This window comes from Hakea prostrata, chromosome 5, assembly GCF_041222555.1.
Source record: "Hakea prostrata isolate BN-2017 chromosome 5, UWA_Hpros_2, whole genome shotgun sequence".
NCBI classification, from domain to species: Eukaryota; Viridiplantae; Streptophyta; class Magnoliopsida; order Proteales; family Proteaceae; genus Hakea; species Hakea prostrata.
In genome coordinates this window covers 10,163,304-10,184,484 of record NC_142604.1, presented here as the reverse complement: position 1 = coordinate 10,184,484, position 21,181 = coordinate 10,163,304, and the positions used below count along the sequence as shown (strand labels likewise).

The 21,181-nt window shown below is 40.7% G+C and overlaps 1 pseudogene across 1 annotated transcript in view; it reads right to left on the bottom strand.

Moving 5' to 3' along the window:
- LOC149015037 (uncharacterized) overlaps positions 1-21,181 on the bottom strand; it is a 29,964-nt pseudogene that overhangs the window by 650 nt on the left and 8,133 nt on the right. The window contains exon 3 of the transcript XR_016173442.1: positions 156-293. The product of XR_016173442.1 is annotated as an uncharacterized LOC149015037 (transcript). The remainder of the gene's footprint in view (positions 1-155; positions 294-21,181) is intronic.

Genomic DNA, 21,181 nt, shown 5'->3' with positions numbered 1-21,181 from the left:
GATGGAGGGAAGCAATTTGCTTTTACACTTTTCCTTTCACTGAACTTGTTCATACGAAAAATATTTGCAACTGCTCCAGTACCAGTTTAATTGCAAAGAAAATAATAAATAAAATGCTTCAAATTAATAAAATCTTTCCTCATGTTCTTCCATACCTCAAATGTCATGTTGCGAGAAGAAAGTGCCCATTCCTCTGCAATTCTTTTCTCCAATGCTTTCTCATCAGCAGTTGGTGGGATTCGTATGTCAAAACCTGCCTCAGCTTCGGATGGCTGCAGATTCATAAGGAACCCCTGAAGAAAGGAACATGAACATCAGAAAGGCTTTATCCCAACTTGTGGGTATGCAAAGTGCTAAGCCCTTGGCAAAATAATTGCCTACACTACTACATGGCAAACATGGGCTTAGAAAACCCTAGTGGAAGCGCTTTTCTCCAGCTCTGAGAAAACCGACCATCGCTGTGCTTTGAGGTGGAGAGCCTTTATCTCTGCGCCTTCTCTTCTTGCTTTCTCTTGTTTTTTTTTTCTTCGTTTCATTTGTTTCTCTCTTTCTCCGACTCTGTTCTCCATTTATCTCACCGCCTCTCTCTCTTGTTTCCCTTCGTTTCTTTCTCCTCTTCATTCCTCTTCGCACTTTTCTCTCCGATCCTCTCCTATTTCAGTTTCTCTTTCTCTCTGCTTTCTCTCTGTTTTCTATCTTTCCCTAATCGGTGCAAGTTTTCAGCTATTAAAATAATAATAACAAAAAATAAAAATTTCTAAGTTTCTCTTTCTCTTCGTTTTTTGTTTTTCCCAACAGGTGGAAGTTTCTAGTTATCAAAAAAAAAAAAAAAAGAGAGATGCAAGATCCAATCGTGCATTCTGCACATCTAAAGTTTTTACGCCGAAGCTAGAAGTGTCTCCCGCGGATCTAAAAGTTTTGCTACTACGAGCGTCTCTTATAGTTGGTCGCCTTCTGCATTTCTACGCCGCGGCTTCTGTTTCAGCCCTTGTGGCGTGTACTTCTCTCCGCCTATGTGGTGTGTATTTTCGTCCTTGTGGCGTGTATGATGGAGGATACGTATATCGTATTTTTTGTGCTTATTTGTAGTTGTGGTTGTTACAATCCTTATTCTATGGACTTATTGGGCTCGATCTATTCCTTAGCCTGGATGACCTTGTCTATTGCATTTATTACATTTGGTCAATTTTTATTCCTTGGTTTAGACCGAACCTTGTGTTTTCATGCATTTATCTTTTGTATTTCTTATTTTCTTTGGTGTGTTTGTATTTCCTTTCGAATTCATGAATGGAGATTTCAACTTCTTACCCAAAAAAAAAAAGACCGGGCCCATTGTCTAGTTATTTTGAACTGATAAGAAAGTGACCAACTAATAAAGCTGTAATTCTTTTTCTCTATTAGGAAACCGCGAGTCAAATGCAAAATTGTTAATATTAGAGCGATCAATCACACACAATCGAATAGAAAACAAGGAAGAAGGAGACACGGATTTTACCCTGGTTCACCTCAGTGTGAGGCTATGTCCAACATTAGGTTTTTCACTATATTATTCATGAAAACAACTACATACAATGCTCTGTTAGAAGAGAATAAGTATATAGGAGCTTAGAAACCCTAAGCCACCACTATTCATGGGCCCAGGCCCAAACTAAAAACAAACTTCGAGGCCCACAAAAACATGGACCCTCTACAGGCTATGGAGGCGTATTCCATTGTACTCGTGGAGTGAGATTCCGCCTCACTCTACATTTTGATTATATATATCTATTGGTATCATTTCCGCACTCTGATGATTATTTCGTTACTTTATGTTGATTCATTTAAATAATATTGTAAACCTTGATTTAGTCTTGTTCTTGATTATATTATTGTGAATGTGGGAGTTGATTTTCTTGATACTGGATCTTGTGGACTGTGGATCACACACTCGGGTATGCCAGATAGGGTACCGGCTGGCTGGATGTGACAATTTGACTTCTGGAAAGCAAGTGATGTCTAAATTGAAGGTAAGACCTCCCCCATGTGTTCATTAGGGTTAGGTTGTACTTGGACTTCAACCCCCTGAGCAAAGCACCCTTGTATAGCAATATACTAGGGGGCGGTTGCTAGTGGCTGTTGCTTAGACCAAGCGACCGCCTGGTCCTGGTTGCGGGGTTTTGCCCTATTTTTCCCCCAGATTTCTATAAATAGCAACCCTCGTCTATTTTATGAATATTATATTCGAGATTGCTGTTTTTAGTGGTTAGGCTGTTGTGGAGACGTGCTAGAAGGTGATTTGAAGTGCTGTTAGTGTTCCAAAAGCTTCTACTGTCTTTTCTAGATGATCTGGTTGAGGTAAGCGATTCCTTGTTCACTCATACTCTACCTTTAGCTATGATTAAAGTAGATTAGTTCTCCTCTTTGGTTGTGCATGATCCTTCTATTACAGTACCTACCTTTCTAATGATCTTGATGAGATCAGGTTTGAAAACGAAACCCTACTTTCGTGAAAAGGACTGATTTAATCAAGGGGAGGATTTTGGATAACTAGATTGATGTCAATTGTTAGGTTTTGTATCACCTTTGGTTATATCAGTGTTATATTTGAAATTTGGAATACGATCATTCAAAAGTCAGATTTAAAACGGATGATCGAAGCCCTGAGTTTCGGATTGAAACTCACTGTTTTTTGGGCGGTCACTAGTGGCAGTCGCTCAACCTAAGTGACCGGCTGGTTTGTAGTGAGCTTGCAACTTTTGGATTTGTTTGATTTGATTCATTCGACTTACATATTAATGTAACCCTATTTATAGGTGTCCTCTGTGTCCAATAAAAGTCTTATAATTGTTTCTGATCCAGAGGAATTCTACTTATTTACAAGTAAGGACATACAACCTCATCTTTATGTAATGACTTGAACATGCTAGTCCAGTGTCTTTCAATACTGTTCTTTCATTTCATATACTGCTGTAACCTTGTTTAGCTTGCTGATCTTATTAAATGCTTGTTGTTTGTACAGTCTTTACATATACTTTATCAATTGTGAATGTGGTATTCCATTGGGATATCTTGGCTTGAGATTTCAGAGGACTGTGGTATGGGACACATGCTCGCTGATGTCTCCAGCACTGTCATAACTACTGGATGACATACCTAGGTACAGTCTAGAGTTGCATGGCTAGGTACCCCACATTTCTTTCGGTAGGGGAATTGAAGCCAGATGACCGGTGACAACGGTGATGTGACTCTGTTTCATCCTATAGCGGTAACCAGTCCGTGCGGAGACTCAATGGTCCACTGTTGGTCATGCAATGGTAAGGTTGCATATGTTAGGGTTGGGTTCATGGACGTCGAAGGAGCGGACCGGGTGTCATGAGGAGTCTTGAGAGCATTCCGCCCAACCAATACGTGGATGACCATAGGGTTATGGAATGGAGTTCAATAGCGGTAACCAGTCCTTGAGGATTCTAATTCCTACGTTGCGAAGGATACTGAACCGAGTTGGTTGATGCCATAGGGGATGTATCTGGACTTCATGTAGTATATTACCATTATGACTTGCATTGGATTAGAAACCCCGACATGCGCCAGTACTCATGCCAATGGTCGTGGTGAGAGAGTGTTGACTTAACCCCAGCCATGGTTTAAGAGCCAGGTGTGGACTTTCCATTTTACCCAGGATCCCTACAAAGGTAACCAGTCCTTGCCGGATCAAAGTGATTAGACCTAACCAGAGAAGGGCTGGTGTATATCTTAAAGCATGTCAACTGTTAGAGACTTGCACAGTTAGATCTTAGCGGTGTTCATACTTTGCACTCATACATATCATATATGCATTTCTGATGGTTTGACATATGGATGAGAATTATTGTTGTTCTTATTGAGTTCGTGCGGGAGCTCCTGCAAGTGCATGAAATGCGCTTATAGCACCCATTGATGGGCGGATGAGACAAGTTACCAGGAAGTTTGCCTATCTTATGGAGAAGAATTGGAGGACCCATTTTCTTGAAATACATGAGAAACATTATCTAGCTTTAGAGAAAGAAGCTGGAAAGAAAATCATTTAATTCTTTTTATTGCTTCCGCTAAACTCATATTCTTTTTTATCATTTATTTCTTTCCTTGATTACTTTATTGGAGTATTTGGACTCCTATAATCCTTTTATTTAATTATTGAACTTATCCTTGCTCGTGATTGTCTTTACTTGCATTTATTATTATTAATGGACAAAAACCGTGGATCCTATGACGGATCACTCCCACGGGTTGTCGGGCGGGTAACCGAGACCGGCGGGTGGGGTGTGACACTAGGTATGTCAACCAATAATCAGGGAAAGCGCCAAGGACACCATAGGAATGCATCCCATACCACCTCCTCTGGTGTCCTATGACGGAAACGCCAAAAGGGCATTCCCCATTCCCCAATCACAACCTAAGTAATCATATAACGTCACTAGGGCAATGGGCAAACCCACTACCCTAGTTAGCAACATAAAGTAAAAGGAGAAATTTAATTCAACATCATCCATATATTTTCATATCAATAACTTAAGATTTAAAAATAAAAGAAAAACTCAATCCATCCAACCTCATCCATCTCATACATTCTCATATCACCATTCAAAGAATATTGAAAATAAGAAGCAAACATATTTACTTACCTTTCAATGATCACATACGTAACCATGCAATAATACTAAAACAATGCAAGATATCAATTATGAAAATTAACTAACATCATTATGAGATCTGATTACAAAAACATCAAGAGATTGTGCAAGCATTGCAGAAAGAATTCAGGAATCTGAAAGTAAAATACGATGGCAGATGAGCTATCAAGACTAGCTAATGCCAAGGAAAAGAATTTAGACCCTACGGTCTATATAGAGGAAGGAACATTCCCGAGTTATTGGGAGAAGGAGATATCCTATATTGAAGCTGAATGGTGCTAGATGGATCTGATCGTGGAATATCTGAGAGATGATAAATTGCCAGAAGATCAGAAAGAAGCAAGATTAATCAAGGTACGATCAGCATGATTCATAATGTAGAATGGAAGGCTATACAAAAGGTCTTATGCTGGACCCCTCTTAAGATGCTTGGGTCCTGAAGGATTGGAATTAGCACTGGCCGAGGTACATGAAGGAATTTGTGGGGCTCATATGGGCGGTCAGGCCCTGGCACACAAAATTTTAAGGCTCGGTCGGTATTGGCCTAAGCTTCAACAAGCTGCTATGGAATATGTTCGTCGGTGTAGCAATTGTCAAATCCATGCTACGGTATCTAAAAGCCCAGCTGAAACCTTGACTTCGATTCTTGACCCCATCCCTTGAGCGATGTGGGGAATCGATATCATGGGAAAATTCACCAAGGCATCTGGCGGAAGAGAATATCTAATAGTAGCAATTGATTACTTCACCAAATAGTTCGAGGCTAGCGCTCTGGTAACCATCACTGAACGAAAGGTGGAGAAGTTTGTGCTCGAGTCTATCATTTATTGGTTCGGGATGCCAAAAATAATCGTAACCGATCACCAAATGGGTCGAGGCTAGCGCTCTGGCAACCATCACTGAACGAAAGGTGGAGAAGTTCGTGCTCGAGTCTATCATTTATCGGTTCGGGATGCCAAAAATAATCGTAACCGATCATGGCACTCAATTCGATAATCCACAATTTGAACAATTTTGCAGTACTTATTTGGTCGAGTATCGTATGTCATCAGTGGCATACCCCCAAAGCAACGGCCAGGTGGAGGTTACAAACCGAACATTACTTGAGGGGATAAAGAAGAGACTCGAAGTTGATAGAGCCTTATGAGGCGAAGAATTGCACAACATTCTGTGGGCCTATCGAACTACAGTTCGAACACCCACAGGAGAAACTCCTTTTAATCTGACTTATGGATCTGAAGCATTGGCACTTGTTGAAGTAATGGCTGGAACACTATGGGAAAGAGAGTTCGAAGAAAAAGCGAATGAACAAGGACTGCTAGATAGCCTTGACTTGTTAGATGAAGTTCGTGCAAAAGTCTTGCAAATTTAAACTGTTTGTTCTCCTTCTTGCAAATTTTTGAAACCCCTTTCTCTCCCCTGTTTTTGAAAACTCCTCTTTGCTCTTGCCTTGTCTTTATGACTAGTATGATGAACCTCTGAAACCGCCTACCTCATCAGTTCTATTAATGGCATTCATCTCCTTATTCCTTTGTTAAACACCCCCCCCCCGGATTTATGCTGACCAAGTACTCACACTAACTTAATTTTTCTACTTCTAGTATAGATCTAACTGTGTTTCGGCTAGTTTTGTTTGGCTTGTTTTGTTGGTGCAGATGGGAAGACAATTGAATGGCCTCTCCTCCCACCACATTTACAACCGATAATACCACCATGTTAACCCTTCAATGACAAACGCAAAACAGAGCTCACTCAAAAAATGCGGATAAAACCTCAACCCAAATGGATGCTTGGAAGGCATTATACCCTTCAAGTGCTCCTCCCTCTGCTTCTGGAAGCTTGTCACAACGAAGCAAGAATCATGGGTATCCCCTTTATGGATATGCCATTGGAAACAAAAGAGAATATATCACCATTACTTGTCAAAAGCTCTCTGAGGCATGGTCTCCTCTAGGAGGGGCTGAAGTCAATAGTGTAGGCAAAGACACCTTTCATGCTGATTTCCATTATAATGATATGCGAAATGGTGTGTGAATTTGCAACGGCTTGGATCGATCTGGTATTGGTATCTTGTAAATAGGTTGAATTTAATTTGCTTAATTCCATTTTAAGTATCATCAAAGAAAAGCTTCCAACAAAAATGTCAACTTTACACAATCCAATAGCAACTCCCCAATGCATGATAACAGTGGGTATGTGTCTCCCCATGGACGGTTACCTTGTGTTGGACTCCCACAGGACCCAACCACTACTATCACAGGTCACTCAGCTTCAATACTCATGCCTAGGTAGTAGCATGCATTACTACAAGAAAATGGGCCTACGGCGGCACAATGGATAAGGATCAGCTGTCTGTTAATTTATAGCGGCATTTCCTAAAAAATGTCTTTGTATGTTAATATATAGTGGTGTTTTTATAAAACACCGTTGTATATCATTTTGTCACGGCATTTCTTCACAAGTGCCCTTGTATATCATTTGTCACGTCATTTTTTACGGCGTTTATCTAAAGTGCCATCGTATATCATTTTGATATGGCATTTATTTACAAACGCAGCTATTTACTACTTTGTCATGACATTTATCACGGTGTTTATTGTTAGTGCCGTTGTAGGTCATTTTTTACGGCGTTTGCCTAAAACGCCATTGTATTCTTTGTCAATTGTTTTTAGCGGCGTTTATTGAAAGTGCCTATTGTTGGTGCCTATTGGGTATCGCCAATTGCCTTGAACCGTAGTTTCCCGCACCGAACTCCTCAGATCTGATTCGATCTGGTTTGCTCTTCGATCAATCAACCTCTCACTCCTGAAAGAAACAGAATCACAGTAAGAAACGGAGCCGATCGTCTTGATCGGCGTCTCGTCTCCGACGGTCTAGTTAGTATGGTATCGATGGTGTTTACAGAGCTCTCTGGAGCTTCTAAAATGCTAGTAATGGAGTTCAATCAGAGTGAGCTTAGAGTTTTGGCTGATTCCAGAGACTTACCTTCCTACGGATCTTCCCTTGCTTTTATACTGGCTTTCCCGCTTATAATTCTCTTTCAATCATGACCATCAGATCATCGCTCCTTTTTGGACGTCTTTGATCATCTTGCCTTTATCTCTCAATCGAACCCGGCTGAGGTTGGTTTGACCGGTATAAACCTGTAATGGATATATTAGTTACAACATAAGCCCCCAAGCCTGCTGATCAGGTTGAATCTAAATGAGACTCTGATCAGCAGGTTTTATCCTTTTCATCAAAATCACACAGTATTCCTTGTCCAGCTATTACGCCTTTTCCCCAGGTAATCCTCGATTTCTTCAAAACCTTGATGACGAGTTATCATATCATATCATCATTATCTTGAAAATCTGCTTATAACCATATCTCTCATGAAATCATGTCCTTTGTATTGGTTGAAATTATATTCATTGTACTCGACCCCAAGTTATCTTAAAACCGGCTGAAATCACTGTCTTGTCAGATCTTTTCTGAATTTTCAAATATAACTTTTTAACTTCCTTAACGTTACCGCCGCTTGATCACTGACTTCGTCTTTTTCCCATGCATTACCATCATATTGTTCCCTTGCCCTTTCAGACATCATCTTCATTCTTTTCAACTGCTGTTTTTCATACGTTAGCCGATTAATCCCACGCGTCGGTTACGAAAGGTAATGACCATCGATTTTGGACCATCGTGTATTTCCCCCTCCTTTCAAGAAATCCTCTCTCATTCTTTATATATATCTATCAACTGTCGCCTTTTCCTTTCCGTACTCTGTTCTTCTTCGCGAACATCAAACATACCTATCTGCTATCTCCTTTATTACTCCTTTTCAGATTTTACCTTTTCAATTTTCTTCTTCTTCCTTTCTTGTCTCCGCCATGGATCCTGCTTCCAATCCTTCAGTACCCAGTACCACTTCCCAACCTGATATACCTCCAAGCAGCGAGCAAATGAAAAACGTGTCTGGTGCTTCTTCCTCCTCTCAGCACAATCCTTCAGACTGGAAACCGGTCCCGTATGTTCATGATGAAGCCATCCTTCTTTATACTCCTGTCAACATGTCCAGAGAAAAAATGGACCCAAAGCATGCTGGTCCTGAGTGGTATCCCACTAAAATAAAGAAATCCCACCTGGATTCTTATTTGGAAAATTACCATTTTCCTTCTGATGCTAGAGTATGGGTTCCTGACTCCTCCGACCGTCCTTACTCAATTGATCCTGGTGTTATCACCATCTACCTTGATCACCTTGATTCAGGTTTTAGAATCCCCCTGATTTCTGTAGTTCAATCTTTATTGGACTATTATCATGTCTGTCCTTCTCAGCTTACTCCAAATAGTTGGAGATTGGTTTACTGTTTTTTTGCGTTTATTCTCCAGATGAATCATGTCCCGTCTGTTGACCTCTTCATAAATTATTACACCTTGAAAGTATCCCATGAACGCGGATACCTTCACTTTCGCCCGAAGAACCTGCATTTTGGGTGAGCTGGGAAGAGAATCCAAAATTTTCATTGATTCTTCCATTCCCCATGACAACAAGCAATGGCGGGAAAAATACTTCTTCTACGCCATTCCAAATCCAAACTTCCGGTCTCGATGGTGTCTTCATTCCTTGGAATCCTTATCTCCTCTAAAAGTACGTCCTGTGCTTCTTGAATATGACCGAATAACTTTGGAGTATGATTCCGATTGCAACTCCCATAGATGCGGCCAAGTTGAAGACATATGCGAGTCTCATTAGTCACGGCCTTTTTCCAGGTAAAGATAATAAGCTGTTGTATACCTTTCTATCTTTTTGTAATCCTTACTCATTATCAAATATTTTTTCCATCGAAGTAATTGCTCGTCCCATCCTTAATGTTGCTTGATCTACGGAGAAGTGTTTTGAGAGGAAAAGAAATCCGATTCTAGGGTTATTAAACCCTCCAAGAAAAGAAAACACCTTGCCCGTCATCCTTCAAAAAGAAAAGCTGCTAAGAGAGATTCCCCGATCAAGAGAAAACTACCCCGGCTCCGAGAAAGTGCCATCGAGAGAAGATGTTGATGTGCAAATTGTGAAAACGATTTGCAAGTGAAACCCCTGGTTCCAAGATGAGGACCTCCAGAACCTCCAATACATTGAGATGTAGACTTAGGTCTACGAGTCCGATCTCGACCGGGGGCCGTCCGGTTCGAAGAAGAAGAAGAAAAGAAGAAAAGAAATTCATACTTTGCCCCACAGGAAGTTCCCACTGTTGAAGATAATCCACATGAAGAAATTCCTCATGATACTTCCGTCTTCCCGGAGAAAAAATGGTTGAGGACGAAGGTCAAGGTAAGGATTTATTTGACTATTCTTTGACCATCGAAGAAAATTGCTGAAGACATACTAACACATGCTGCAGGTGGTATTATTGAAGAAATAGCTGATCAATTATGTGATGAAAATGTTGATGTTCCTGTCTCTCCCTTGGATGTTGTTGCCGAGGATCGTGTGAATGAAATTTCCGTTTTACCTTTATCCATCCCTGTGTTGGATGTTGCTGCCCAGATGTGGTTGCTGCCCCTAGATACTGATGTTGTTCCCCCTCGGAGAAAAGTGATCAAGATGTTCCTCCTTTGGAGGAAAATAACCAAAATGTTTCCCATGGAATTCATGAAGTAGCTCTCCCAGAGAATAACCTTGTCCCACCTGAAGCTCTCATGGTAATTGACCCTCATGACGGTCATGAAGACCAAGAAAATATCATCATGCAGACTGGTTAAAATGATGCTGCGGTAAATGTTAATCCCGAGAATATTCTTGAGATAGGTGATCTCCAACCAACCAGCCCCTGATCGGGTTGATGATACCATGAGCAATGTTGACCTCGGGAATCCTTTCCACCCCGAGTGGTTTTTAAAAAAGAAAATCATACGGCCGGCCCGTAATTGGGAGGCTGCTAGAGAATGGGGTACAAAAGGCGGGAATCCCTCGTGACAAGAGGAAATCTTTGCACGGATGTACGATTCGACCTTTATTCTCATGGGTGGGGGTAAGAATTAGACCTTTTTCCCTTTCTTATATATATATATATATTATATATATATATATATGCATTGGGAATTGGAAACGAGTTCCTTTTCAAAGATATTTTTGAAATGTTGGATTTGTTTTGGGTAATGCAAATGGGGGCGTTCTTGGATGCGTTTGTAGGTGATTTCATTTTGTAGATATTGGGAGTATATATATATATATATATATTGATTGATCAACGAGATGTTTTGGGGCTGCCTTCAATGCATTTTCGAAGTATTGGAGAGAAAAAACTTTGTCTCGGGAAAATGATGAGGCGATGAAGAAGAACTTGAATTGGTTAATGAGGTGCAGGATCTTCGAAGAAAATTGGGATCTTCGGAGAGAAAATTAACAGCGGTGAGTTCGAGAGAAATAGATTTGATGAATGATCTTGATAGTTTGCATGCTGATTATGAAATTTGCTCTTACCATTGTCTTTGAATTGCGGGAAGAAGTTTCTATGTTGAGAGAAGCCGTTTTGAATCATAGGAATGAGCTTTTTCAACTTAAAATGTTAAAGGATGATGCCCTTGACGGGGCCAAAATTGCCACGGGTGAAAGAGAAGATTTTAAAGGAAAGCTAACGTGAGCATTGGTCTGGTCACAAAGTATTGAGAAGGAAAAGAATGAACTCCCGGGGAAAAGTTTAATGAGATTGAAAAGCTAAATACGGCTTTAGAGTTGGCACAAGAATATCATGTGAAAGCTTTCGGTTCAATTCTCTTGGAGAAGTCTGCTGCTTTGGAGGATAAGAGTAATGGTTTGGAGTTAAGACTCGATGAGATAACAGCGAGAAAAGGATAATCTCGATGCTTCCTTTAATTTGGTTTCTAAAGAGAAAGAAAACCTTCATGCTCTCCTGGATGAAACTTTAAAATTCAAAACTTTTTTGCATGAAGACTTAGAGGCGAGAGAGGAAGCGGTTTGAAATTGAAAAGAGAAGAATACAAAGTGAAAACCAGATAGTTTTAAATTCGGTTACCTCCTCTATGAAGGAAGTTGGAGATAATCCAACTTTCCTAGGGTTTTGCAAGAATATGGTAAAGGATTGCTCGACCAAATTTTTCGAGAGATCCTTAAGACTCATCTGGTTTAGATTTCAAGTTGTTATCCCAGAATTTCTCCCTTCTAGAACCTTTTTTGATCTTAGGAATTTGAAGCATCCCGATTCGATTGTTCATCGAGAAGATGATTACGATAATGATATGAGTGATTCCTCCGGCTACGGCCCGAGATCATTACGCCGGTGGTTGAGATGATAATGATGATGATAATTTACCTGCTCAAGGAGATGAAGATATTGCTTGCTAATGATCTTGTTGATGTTGATCCGTCCGGTAATGCTACGAGATGTTGATCCATCTACAAAATCACACATATGAAGAAAACACTCTTTTTGCTTTATGAACTTACCTTTTTCTTTCTTGCCTACCTCTTTTGCATATGAGGTTTTTTAACTTGTTCAACTTTTATATGAATGAAATTTTCTTCCTTCCTTCTATTGTTATTATTTTTATATTATATATATATATATATATATATAAAAAAAAAAAAAAAAAAAATTTTAGTTTCGACATAATAGTATCTTTCGTAATGTTAACTATCATCTTTTAACCAATTCATAATTGATTAGATGTATATATCTTTGATCAAACTTTATAAATTGACTTCTATTTGAAATACCTCTGATGAAAAAGTATTTGAAAGGAACTTTAATACGATCGAGATACCTTGAGATGTTGATTTAATACCTGATCGATCTTTGAACTTCAATTAATAGTCCTCGGTGTAACTTTGATCCTTGAGTTATTTTCTTGATTAATTCCGTCGTACTCGATCCGAATGCTGCCTTAGAAAGATGGCTCTTTGGAGCGACTCGGAAAGTCGGGATCATTCCTCGGAAGGAACAATCCGGGATCATCCTCGCGAAAGGAATGATCCGTGATCAGCTCGGAAAGCATGACCGGGCCTCGGAAGGCTGGCTGCTTGAGCGACTCGGAAAGTCGGGATCATTCCTCGGAAGGAACAATCCGGGATCACCCTCGCGAAAGGAATGATCCGTGATTAGCTTAGCATGACCTGGCTACCTGAGCCTGACTTACGTAAAGTCGGGATCATCCTCGGTACGGAATGATCCGTGATCGGCTTCGGAAAGCATGACCGGGCCTCGGAAGGCTGGCTGCTTGAGCCTAACTCACGAAGAGTCGGGATCACCCTCGGTGCGGAATGATCCGTGATCGGCTTCGGAAAGCATGACCGGGCCTCGGAAGGCTGGCTGCCTGAGCCTAACTCACGAAGAGTCGGGATCACCCTCGGAAGGAATGATCCGGATCAGCTAGCATAATCACGCCTCGGAAGGCTGGCTACTTGAGCCTAACTCACGAAGAGTCGGGATCACCCTCGGTACGGAATGATCCGTGATCAGCTTCGGAAAGCATGACCGGGCCTCGGAAGGGTGACCACTTGGGCCTGACTTCGGAAAGTCGGGATCATCCTCAGAAAGAATGACCCTGGATCAGCGTTGAAATGGCTTGATCAGAAGAAACTGGTTCGCATAAATGTCTTTTGGATTAATAATGAAGAAGAAACTTTGGATGACCACGTTTAATAAAATGCATTCTCCAAGAATACCAGAAAATTCTTTCTACTGATAATATTTCTTAAGGTGAACTACATTCCACGGTCGTTTCAAACAACTTCCATGAGAGTCCTTGACCAATATGTGTTTTTGCTCACAGTTTTTGTTACCACATATGGCCCTTCCCGGTTTGCGAAAGCTTTCCACAGTTCCTTGGATCGATGCTGATTTTTTCCTCAAAACCAAATCTCCTACTACGAAAGATTTATGTTTGATTCGAGCATTATAATATCTTTGCTTTGTTCTCCTACGATATTCCATATTACGGTATAAGGCCTTTTCTCGACTTCATCTAAAAATTCGAGGTTTGCCCATGCAGTCCCTCTTCATTAGTTATTGGATCAAATCCCTCATATCTGTTTGATCCCACCATAACCTCCTTTGGAGCCAATGCTTCGACCCATACGCCGGTCGAAAGGTGTTTCACCTGTTGGGGTCTGACCGTAGTCCTATACGCCCATAGTACATGAGGTAGTTCATCAATCCACAAACTATGCGCTTCATCCAGCCTCTTTTTTATCCCCTGCAAAAGTGTTCTGTTTGTTACCTCAATTTGGCCATTGCATTGAGGATATGCTACGAGATGAGTGTTTGCACTCAATATGATAGTCTGCACTGAGAATTCCTTGAATCTTTCATTGTCAAATTGCGGTCCGTGATCGGTCGGTAGAATCTTTGGTAGGCCATATCTGAATATGACATGATTTCGAAGAATTTTTCAATTTGACTCGTGGTAGTTGTTGCCAAGGCTTACAGCTTCTACCCATTTCGTAAAATAATCGATTGCGGCCACTACAAACTTTTTCCCTCCAGCTGCAACGGGAAAAGGTCCCAACAAATCCATACCCCACATAGCAAATGGGAGAGGATTAAGAATTGATGTTAGCTGCTCTCTTTGGCTGGCTCTGAATTGGTGCATGAATCTGGCATTGATGACACCTTCTTACATACTCAATTGCCTCAGATTGCATTCGTGGCCAATAAAATCCTTGTCTTAAAATTTTATACGCCAAAGCTTTCCCACCTAAGTGGTTTCCACAGATTCCTTCGTGAACTTCGGATAAGGCATAAAGAGCATCAGAGGGTCCCAAACATTTCAAAAGTGGCCCGAGAAGCTGTTCTTTTATATAATAACTCATTTTTTAGAATAAACTTGGCAGCTCTTCTTTTCACGATTCGGCCTTTTCCCTATCTTCGGGAAGAATACCATCCTTCGAATCTTTGTATAATAGGATCCATCCAAGATATCTCTACGTCAATTTCCATTATCTCTGGTTCCGAATATGCCGGAATATCCAGCTCCTCATAATATACAGTTTGTGGAATAGAAATAGACTTTGCGGATGCCAATTTTGCCAGAGAATCTGCTTCATTATTTTGATTTCGAGATATCCTTGTGGCCGAGAATTGTGCGAACCACTCCTTACATTGTGATACTTTTTTAAGATAGCTGACCATTCGATCATCTTTTGCTCCATACGCTCCCGTGACTTGATTGACCACCAGCTCAGAATCACTTTTTACTTCGATGCTTTGAACACAAAGAGATACGGCTAGTCGTAACCCCCTGCAATAAGAGCTTCATACTCTGCTTCATTGTTCGAAGCATGAAAATTAAACCGTAGTGCATTTTGAATTACAAATCCAAATGGACTTTGTAAAATCACTCCCGCTCTGATCCTGCGAATGACTTGACCCATCTACATGTAAGGTCCACACAGAAGACACCTTACTAGAATCTTTTTCCTCCTCGGGTGATGAAATACTTTCAGCAATAAAATCGGCCAAAACTTGTGCCTTTATCGCGATTCTAGGTTTATAATCTATATCATGTTCTGTTAACTCTCTGCCCATGATACCATTCTCCCTGCCCAGATCGGGTTTATGCGGTATTTTCTTTAAAGGCCAGTTAGTAAGAACAATAATTGGATGAGCACTGAAAATAGGGTCGGAGCTTCTGGCTGCTACTATTAAGGCGAAGCTTTGTTTCTCAAATTCGGATATCTAGATTCTGCATCTAACAATGTATGGCTTACAAAGTAGATAGGATTTTGAACAGTACCTTCCTCCCGGATTAACACCGCGCTTACCGCCGCCTTTGAAGAAGATAGATATATCTGCAAGCTCTCTCCGGGCTTTGGTCGAGATAAAGCTGGTGGATTTGGTCAACCTCCTCTTGACTCTTCAAATGAATTCGACGGTCCTCGACCATTTGAATTCGTTGAGTGCATTTAGATTCTTCAAAGCCTTGAAGAATGGTGCACACTTATCTCTGATCTGGATATAAATCTACTTAATGCTGCAACTCTTCTGTTAAGCTTTGAATTTCTTTCATCTTCTTTGGGAGCCGTCATATTTAAGATAGCTCTTATTTTTTTGGATTTGCTTCAATGCCCCTCTGTGTGACCATGAAACCTAGGAATTTACCGGATGAAACTCCAAATGCACACTTCTCGGGATTGAGTCTCATTCCATTTCTCCTCAATACATCAAAGCACTCTCTTAAATCGACGAGATGATCAGATTTAAATTGACTTTTCACAAGAAGATCATCTACATAAACCTCCATATTTCTTCCAATGCGATCAGTGAACAGCTTGTTCATTGCCCTTTGGTATGTTGCACCAGCATTTTTTAACCCAAAAGGCATAACTTTATAACAATAGCTTTCCCGATTGGTCATGAATGCCGTGTGAGGTTGATCCTCCTTCTTCATAAGAATTTGATTATAACGAGAATAAGTATCCATAAAACTCAACATTTCTTGACCTGATGTGGCATCGATTAGCTGATCAATTCGCGGCAAAGGATAGCAATCCTTGGGACATGCCTTGTTCAAATCGGTGTAATCTACACACATTCGCCATTTTCCATTATGCTTTTTCACCATTACCACATTTGCTAGCCACCTTGGACACTCGATTTGCTCAATGAACTCGGATCTCCTAAGTTTGTCCACTTCAACCTTAATTGCATCATGCTTTTCCGACGAGAAATTCCTTCGTCTCTGTTTCCTTTGGTTTGATAGATTTATCTATCCATAAACAATGCTCCGCCACCTCTCTGCTTAAACCTGGCATGTCTTGTCTTGACCAGGCAAAGACATCTGCGTTTCTTTGAAGAAATTCTTTCAATTGCTCCTTGTCTGACTATTACGATCAGCTCCTATCATGGTCCCTTTTTTGGATTCTCCAAACCAAAACAAATTTTTTCCAGCTTTTCTACCGGTTCACCTCTTTGAATTTTTTCCTCATCCTGTTATCCGTAACTTCAACGATAGAAAGGCGAGTGCCTTACCTTGTGCTTTCGAATCCTTCAAAAAAGTTGTATAGCTTTGCCTTGAAGTTTTCGATCTGATTTGCATTCTCCAATGCCTCCTACAGTTGGGAACTTGACCTTCAAATGTCTTGTCGAAATTATTGCACCAATAGTATTCAACGTTGGTCTCCCGAGAATTATATTGTATCTTTGATAGACTTTTTATTAACAAAAATTTAGTAGCTGTAGTTCCCGTTTGTGGATGTGTTCCAAGTGTTATCGTTAGCTCCACAGTTCCCTCTACCGAAGTAGACTCTCCGGGGAAAATCCAAATAGTCTTGTCTTTGCAAGGTTTTATCTTGGCCGTATCCAACTTCAATCGCTGAAAAGCTTCGTAAGACATGATGTCTACTGAGATGATCCTGTGTCTACAGAACTCTATGAATATCTCTGTTTGCCACCTCGATGACCACCACAATGGCGTCATCGTGTGGTTCTTGAATTCCTTCCATTTCTTCCTCTGTGAAGACTATTTCCTTCATCATTTTGATTCTTCTAGGAATATAATGAGATTCGACAGTATTCACATACCTGGCGTGCGCCTTAGATTTTGAAATTGAATTTAAGTCCAAACTTCCCAGGATGGTCATGACGGGGGACTGCTTCGTTGAATCTGCCGATTTTCCTGCTTTGTTTAGTATTTTCCTGCGGAGAGTTGTCTTGAAAATCTCCCTTGGCTTGTTCTTCTCTAGCTGGTGTTCGATTGTTCCACCTTCTCGGCTGATCAGCGGCATTTCTTCTGTTTCCCCCATTTCTCTTTTGAACATATTGGTCCAATCTTCCTTGGTTGATCGGTCGTTCAATTTCATTTTCAGAATTCTGCGAGTCATCGGTATCATGACCATGATCTTTGTGATATCTGAGAACCTATTCGGATTCCTCTCATCCGCCTTTTCTATCATAGGTAATGGCCATTTCATAAATCCACGATGCTGAATTTGCATCAGAATTTCTGATCTTCTTGCGTTGAGAGGAGTATAGTTTTCTTGGAATGGTTTTGGAATGTCCCTTACGTATTGGCGATCGGGAATATTTCTTGAAAAGCTCCTGCTATTCCTTCGCTCTCTCTGATCTCTCGATCAGATTTCACAACTCCATCATCTTTCCTTTTAACTCCCTTGCTATCAGTTTCTTTTCTTGCTTGGAGAATGTCCTTCATATTTGCATGCGATTACGACGAGTCGTCAATTCTGCTATATTAGTTGGCTTGTTCATGATCGGGAATTCGAGAAGATGCTCATCTGTTAGGCCTCACGAACATAGCGTCATATGCCACCGCCTCATTCAAATTTTTAATTTGAATTGACTCTGATTGAATCTCTTCATATAATTTGAACTGATTCTCCCGATTTTTGACGGATTGCGGCTAAGTTATCAACGATTTTTTGCTTTTCATGCTACTTTGGAATCTTGACAAGAATACTTTCGTCAAATCCTTAAAATCCTTAATGGAATCCGGTAATAAGCTGAAGAACCAGGTTGTTGTAGATCCTTTCAAGGAAGATGGAAATGGGCGACACTTTAAAATATCGAGTTACTGCTAGCATCATACGTGAGTTGAGCCTGAGCGGATGTTCCATTGGATCTGTACTTCCATCGTACATCGTGAATGTCGGAAGTTTAAAATTGCGCGGCAATGGTGCTGACATAATGTCTTTAGCAAATGGATTCCGGTTCATTATTTCCTCGGCTTTTTCTCCGCCATCTTTGTTCACCGGTCGTTGAATCGATCATCGAGGACGCGAAATCTTTTGCTGATTTCCGATCCATAAACTTCAGATCTGCAATCTCTGATTTTCTGTTTCTCTCTTATCTCTCCAATCCCCAACGCTTCTACTCTTTTTGCTCCAGATATGACTCAATTGTATCATCTACGGACGATTCTCGATCTTCGGTCTCTAGTGGAATATAGTTTGGATCCGCACTTTCTCCTGATCCTTCCTTGAGAAATGATCTCCTTCGGCTTCCTCCGACTTTTGAATCGAGAATTTGGGACGGAGGTCGCTTTTGCTCGGGAAAGAGTTCGAGATCTTCCAGCTGACAAGACCGGAACTCTTTCCTCAGGATGTACTCCGATCTGCTTGATGAAAGTCCTCATCAGATTTTGTGTTTCCAGTATTTGATGTTGCATGCTCTCAAACCGCTCAGCGATCAGATTTGGATCTAACTCTGGACGAGATGTCGCCAATGTATCTGCTAATTGTCTCTCTTGCCTTTCAAACTGATCAGTCGGACGAGGTGGAGAATGATCTTCCAGCATTCTCTGCCTCTGTCGAGTTTGCATCACTGGAATTTGCGGCATCGGAACCACTTCTCTCGTTCTTCTTTTTGGATTTACTCTCCTTGGCTCCCTCTGGCTTGTTTCCGCCATTTCTATTGGTAATTCCTCCTCTCGCTCAGGTGATTGAGCCATAGCTTCTGCTCTGGACTGATTTCCCACAGACGGCGCCAAATGTTGGTGCTATTTCTGCCGATTGCCTTGAACGGTAGTTTCCCGCACCGAACTCCTCATATCTGATTCGATCTGGTTTTCTCTTCAATCAATCAACCTCTCACTCCTGAAAGAAACAGAATCACAGTAAGAAACGGAGCCGATCGTCTTGATCGGCGTCTCATCTCCGACGGTCTAGTCAGTATGGTGTCGATGGTGTTTATAGAGCTCTCTGAAGCTTCTAAAATGCTAGTAATGGAGTTCAATCAGAGTGAGCTTAGAGTTTTGGCTGATTCTAGAGACTTACCTTCCTACGGATCTTCCCTTGCTTTTATACTGGCTTTCCCGCTTATAATTCTCTTTCAATCATGACCATCAGATCATCGCTCCTTTTTGGACGTCTTTGATCATCTTGCCTTTATCTCTCAATCGAACCCGGCTGAGGTTGGTTTGACCGGTATAAACCGGTAATGGATATATTAGTTACAACAGCACTTCTGTAAGGGCATTTTCCACTATAACACTTTGTTACGGCGTTTTCAAGTATATATGCTTTGTGACGGCATGCAAAAACGTCATCGTATGTCACGATCGTAAATGGCATTGTATAGCACTTTGTGAGGGCATTTTCCATATAACACTTTGTAAAAAGCGTTTTTGAAAAACGCCATCATCTCCCGAGGTTACGAAGGTGCTTGTTTTGCTCAAGTTAACGAGGCCGAAAACCACGGGTCAAAGCTCAACTTCTCTGCTTCTCTGCACATTTCTAGCTGCATTCCTCATTAAATGAGACCTTAAAGAAGAAGAAGAAGCTAGATCAGGAATCGTGAACTTGAAGAATAGTAAAAACTGATAATCTATTTGAATGTTTTTGATTTGCTCGACTCTCTGAATACTATGCGTCTCCTCTATAGTCAAATACTAAGGGAGTTTTCTCCTTTTTAGTTTCATGAGACCCCATTTGGGTTTATTCTTCTCCTCTTCCAATGCTTTGGTTCTATCCTTCAGCTCTTTCTCTGTTTCTCTTCCAATGCTGAAAGCAATGCTTTGATTGAACATTCATGTTCAGTAATATTTCAATTTCGGAGATGGAAGGCGGTTTGTTTAAGGTTGGAAATTGTCAATAGCATGGATTTATTGAGAACCTCATCACTTTTTAAATAATTCCATTTATAATTTCTTTCTTTAGTGTTGTCCCTGCTCTACATCTCTCTCCTGTCCTTGGTTAGTGTCTTGTCTTTCCTACATTAGCACTATATGATCGTGTCGCTAACCAATCAAAATAAAATCCTAAACTAATCTAGCAAGCGAGGAAAATACCGGGATCGAGCTATGGGGAATTGAAAGGCTAAGTCACTAAGATTGAATTCAAAGAAACTAAATTTAAACTAAATCTACTAACTAATGTAAAGCGTTAACTTTGAATATTATGAAGATCTTTGGGATTTCGAATCCCCAATGGCACTAAAGCCAACCGATATAATTCTATACTTCAAAGCAAATTAGGGATGGTCTTCACAGTATGCCCTATCTTCGCAGACTATCGTCCTTCTCGGAAGCTTGGCAGCCAGTTAGCTGAGCTATAGAACATCTTTGGCCAAACTCAAACACAATCAACTAGAAGAGATAGAACAATCAAATTAATGAAATAAGCATGGTTCATCTACATCCCAAGAAAAGGAACTAGCTACTCATTACTACAAAGTTATAAGAGAAAAATAAGATGGCTTATAGGGAGAGAGAGAGAGAGAGATGTGGTCTTCTTCTTCAGCAATGAGAGATGAGAGCCGCATTCGCCGTCCTCTTTTACGTAGTTTGGCTTCTCTTTTATGTCTCCACTTCCTTGAATTCCTCTCTTTACCCGTCGATTTGACATTTTATTCTTTCCAGATTTGGAAACACTCAAAACTATAAAGTTGTAGATATTTTCAATATCATTTCATAACATCTTGAATCATCGAAATCCAAGCTCATACGAGAGATACGCCCAAAATACTGAAGGTAGGTCTGTTTGCCCGATTTTCAGATTTATTACCAATTTTGTTCCATAGACCTCCACCTATTTCCAATTTGGCTAAGATCTCACTTTTCATGAGTTTCTTGGGAAGCAAGATT